Source organism: Schistocerca piceifrons, unplaced genomic scaffold (genome assembly GCF_021461385.2).
Source record: "Schistocerca piceifrons isolate TAMUIC-IGC-003096 unplaced genomic scaffold, iqSchPice1.1 HiC_scaffold_954, whole genome shotgun sequence".
NCBI lineage: Eukaryota > Metazoa > Arthropoda > Insecta > Orthoptera > Acrididae > Schistocerca > Schistocerca piceifrons.
In genome coordinates this window covers 495001-500000 of record NW_025729228.1, presented here as the reverse complement: position 1 = coordinate 500000, position 5000 = coordinate 495001, and the positions used below count along the sequence as shown (strand labels likewise).

The 5000-nt window shown below is 54.0% G+C and overlaps 1 non-coding gene across 1 annotated transcript in view; it reads right to left on the bottom strand.

Moving 5' to 3' along the window:
• The window catches only part of LOC124773527, a 1909-nt gene extending 427 nt beyond the window's left edge, over positions 1 to 1482 (bottom strand). Inside the window, exon 1 of the ribosomal RNA XR_007014771.1 lies at positions 1 to 1482. This exon is cut by the window's left edge and continues 427 nt beyond it. This is a non-coding gene — a ribosomal RNA (small subunit ribosomal RNA).
• Between the last annotated feature and the right edge of the window lie 3518 nt (positions 1483 to 5000).

The following is a 5000-nucleotide window of genomic DNA, read 5'->3' as shown; positions in this document are numbered from 1 at the left end:
AAGTAATCGCTGACAGCACGAAGGATGTCACGCGACTAGTTAGCAGGCTAGAGTCTCGTTCGTTATCGGAATTAACCAGACAAATCGCTCCACCAACTAAGAACGGCCATGCACCACCACCCACCGAATCAAGAAAGAGCTATCAATCTGTCAATCCTTCCGGTGTCCGGGCCTGGTGAGGTTTCCCGTGTTGAGTCAAATTAAGCCGCAGGCTCCACTCCTGGTGGTGCCCTTCCGTCAATTCCTTTAAGTTTCAGCTTTGCAACCATACTTCCCCCGGAACCCAAAAGCTTTGGTTTCCCGGAGGCTGCCCGCCGAGTCATCGGAGGAACTGCGGCGGATCGCTGGCTGGCATCGTTTATGGTTAGAACTAGGGCGGTATCTGATCGCCTTCGAACCTCTAACTTTCGTTCTTGATTAATGAAAACATACTTGGCAAATGCTTTCGCTTCTGTTCGTCTTGCGACGATCCAAGAATTTCACCTCTAACGTCGCAATACGAATGCCCCCGCCTGTCCCTATTAATCATTACCTCGGGTTCCGAAAACCAACAAAATAGAACCGAGGTCCTATTCCATTATTCCATGCACACAGTATTCAGGCGGGCTTGCCTGCTTTAAGCACTCTAATTTGTTCAAAGTAAACGTGCCGGCCCACCGAGACACTCAATAAAGAGCACCCTGGTAGGATTTCAACGGGGTCCGCCTCGGGACGCACGAGCACGCACGGGGCGGTCGCACGCCTTCGGCTCGCCCCACCGGCAGGACGTCCCACGATACATGCCAGTTAAACACCGACGGGCGGTGAACCAACAGCGTGGGACACAAATCCAACTACGAGCTTTTTAACCGCAACAACTTTAATATACGCTATTGGAGCTGGAATTACCGCGGCTGCTGGCACCAGACTTGCCCTCCAATAGATACTCGTTAAAGGATTTAAAGTGTACTCATTCCGATTACGGGGCCTCGGATGAGTCCCGTATCGTTATTTTTCGTCACTACCTCCCCGTGCCGGGAGTGGGTAATTTGCGCGCCTGCTGCCTTCCTTGGATGTGGTAGCCGTTTCTCAGGCTCCCTCTCCGGAATCGAACCCTGATTCCCCGTTACCCGTTACAACCATGGTAGGCGCAGAACCTACCATCGACAGTTGATAAGGCAGACATTTGAAAGATGCGTCGCCGGTACGAGGACCGTGCGATCAGCCCAAAGTTATTCAGAGTCACCAAGGCAAACGGACCGGACGAGCCGACCGATTGGTTTTGATCTAATAAAAGCGTCCCTTCCATCTCTGGTCGGGACTCTGTTTGCATGTATTAGCTCTAGAATTACCACAGTTATCCAAGTAACGTGGGTACGATCTAAGGAACCATAACTGATTTAATGAGCCATTCGCGGTTTCACCTTAATGCGGCTTGTACTGAGACATGCATGGCTTAATCTTTGAGACAAGCATATGACTACTGGCAGGATCAACCAGGGAGCTGCGTCAACTAGAGCTGAGCAGCCGGCCGCCCGGGAGTGTGTCCCGGGGGCCCGCGCGAACACGCAAGCGTTCGCTCAATCATTCTGCAAACAGGAGGAGGCTGAGCTCCCCTGCACAATACACCTCGAAACCCTCTCAGGTCCCGGCGGCGCGCAGCGCCGTCCCAAGTACTTGGTCGGGTTCGAGAGAGGCGCAATCGCCCGGAGTTAGGCGAGTAGACGCTTTCGGTGCGACCACCCGTGCTCCCAACTGAGCTTGCCGCTGCCGACAGAGGCCCGGGAGCGTGCTGTCGTGGCATTGCCGGCGGGAGACAACACGCGCCACCTACGGTGACCGGCAGCTCCAACGCCAGCGCCACAGAAGGACAAAAGCCCCACTTGGGTGCCGAAGCGAACTCTCCCAGCACAGCGCACGCGCCAACACATCCGCACAGCTGCGATACAAACCACCAGCGAGAACCGCTGGGGCGACCGAGCAGCAGACGGCGTCGCGGCGCCGAGCGCCGGGCGGCGGCGCATCCTCAACGCACACAGTCCTCAATCGGACCAGCACACTGAAGATGTCCACCGCGCTTCGCACCGGGCCCGCGAGGACCTACTTTGGCCGCACGGCGCCGCGCGCAGGGTGCGCCGGCGCGCAGCTGCGACGCCTGCCGCGTCCGTCGGCCGGCGCGCCTGCCACTGGCCGCCCCCACCAGCCGGCTGTAGCGCGTGCGCCCACGCACCGCGCGGCCAGCACGCCGGGAGGCGCCCCCTCACCGGCCGGGGACGGTCCCACCCAGCCACCGCCGCGTATCGCTTCACACCCAGATGCCGTTCAGTTTCATCGGCATGGTGGGTATCGCTGGAACAACCGGTTAGTACCTCAACCTATCGTCGCCATCACCGATTCACCCCTAGCGAGAACAACCGCACCACAACGGGTTACCATTTCTTCATTTGCGTAACTTCACCAGAAAACGTAGGCGTCCATCGCCATTAGCAACTTCAACGATTATTGCATGCCTGTGTCAGGTGTCACGCCACACTACGTCTGCCCACATACACGCAACAAAATGTGCACGCCTAGACAATACGTGGAAGGTGGCCCCCGTACGTATGCGATGTCCATTGCTCGAACGACTGTCAACCGGCCTCTGTAGCATGTCGCAGATATGGAACGCGGTGCACCATGCTATCACGGTGTTTGAGGAGAGACGACTAGGCCCGAATACATCAACAGACAGCTCATGCTGATCGCCATCCACGGCGTCCGTTCCTCCCACACGTCTCTATGGCGTACCACACTGCAATCCAGCTCTCATAGGGAGACGACACGTAGCTGCGTGCACAATATTTGCACTGTATGGTCCGCCGTTTTTGGGCGCAGTCGTTGTACGGTCACACATGTGCCACGATGTATCATTCAGTACATAAGGACGAATGTGCAGTACAGATTGTGGTTTATGCGTACGACATCAGCGGACAGTTGACACAGGCCGCACCACAACGTAGCCTGAGTACGTCGCATGCGAAGGGCATTGAACATGCAAACTTCTCACCAACCAGCTTGCGAAGGCAGGGGGCAAGGTGGGGACGTGGGGAGGGGTGGGGCGGGGGGCGGCATGTACGTCCTGCTGCCATCCACATTACAGTGTACAGCAGGAGCATGTGGAAAGTCAGCAAGACTTGCAAGGTGTTTAACATGAAGCGATACACAGGGGAGCGGGCAGTGCGAGTAGCGAACTATATTGCGAGGGTTGCGGGTGGGCAACACTACACTAATTGAACGAGTCGTATAACAATTACAGAGCAGGTTTAGGCGACAACGTGGGTTACGTTAGCGGACAACGTGGGTTACGTTAGCGGACAACGTGGGTTACGTTAGCGGACAACGTGGGTTACGTTAGCGGACAACGTGGGTTACGTTAGCGGACAACGTGGGTTAGGTTAAGGCACAACGTGGGTTACGTTAAGGCACAACGTGGGTTACGTTAAGGCACAACGTGGGTTACGTTAAGGCACAACGTGGGTTACGTTAAGGCACAACGTGGGTTACGTTAAGGCACAACGTGGGTTACGTTAAGGCACAACGTGGGTTACGTTAAGGCACAACGTGGGTTAGGTTAGGGGACAACGTGGGTTAGGTTAGGGGACAACGTGGGTTAGGTTAGGGGACAACGTGGGTTAGGTTAGGGGACAACGTGGGTTAGGTTAGGGGACAACGTGGGTTAGGTTAGGGGACAACGTGGGTTAGGTTAGGGGACAACGTGGGTTAGGTTAGGGGACAACGTGGGTTAGGTTAGGGGACAACGTGGGTTAGGTTAGGGGACAACGTGGGTTAGGTTAGGGGACAACGTGGGTTAGGTTAGGGGACAACGTGGGTTAGGTTAGGGGACAACATGGGTTAGGTTAGGGGACAACATGGGTTAGGTTAGGGGACAACATGGGTTAGGTTAGGGGACAACATGGGTTAGGTTAGGGGACAACATGGGTTAGGTTAGGGGACAACATGGGTTAGGTTAGGGGACAACATGGGTTAGGTTAGGGGACAACATGGGTTAGGTTAGGGGACAACATGGGTTAGGTTAGGGGACAACATGGGTTAGGTTAGGGGACAACATGGGTTAGGTTAGGGGACAACATGGGTTAGGTTAGGGGACAACATGGGTTAGGTTAGGGTACAACATGGGTTAGGTTAAGACACAACATGGGTTAGGTTAAGGCACAACATAGGTTAGGTTAAGGCACAACATAGGTTAGGTTAAGGCACAACATAGGTTAGGTTAAGGCACAACATAGGTTAGGTTAAGGCACAACATAGGTTAGGTTAAGGCACAACATAGGTTAGGTTAAGGCACAACATAGGTTAGGTTAAGGCACAACATAGGTTAGGTTAAGGTACAACATAGGTTAGGTTAGGTTACACGTTGTTGTAAGGAAAGGTGTAGGGGGGGGGCGGGGGCGGGGGCGGCAGGTTCGTTGATAGTGATTATAGTAAGTGAATGCTTGTGACATGATGAGATTTGTCACGTCAGGATGCACCTTTGGCTTATTAGAGGCGGCGCTCCAATTCTATGCTTGTGTCAGACCTGTGTCTTTGACTCATGTCATTGTTTGTGCGCTGTGACAGGAGGTACTATTGTGATGTTGGGTGCACCGTTGTATAGGACATGTGTGGGTGTTGGTGCCTTATCTGCGCAATGGTGGATGTCGAAAGGGTGGGATATTCTATTTTCCGCATGGACCTCCTGGTCTGGTTGTGATAGTGTGGATTGTGTAATGTGGCGGAGAGGATGCACTGGATGTTGTTCCATGCTGGTGCTTACGTATTGTATGTGCGCCTGTTAGAAGCAGAGAGTGGTGCGTGATCAGAGTGTCTGGCTGACGTGTGGTTCCCATTGTGGGCAGACTCTTTCAGCATGTATACGGACAGTTGTATATATTTTCTGTAGTTTGATGGCTCTGCATTGATTACTAATCAGCGCCGTGTGTACGGGTAATCTGGTTCCAGTCCAAAATGTTCCATCTGTGTAC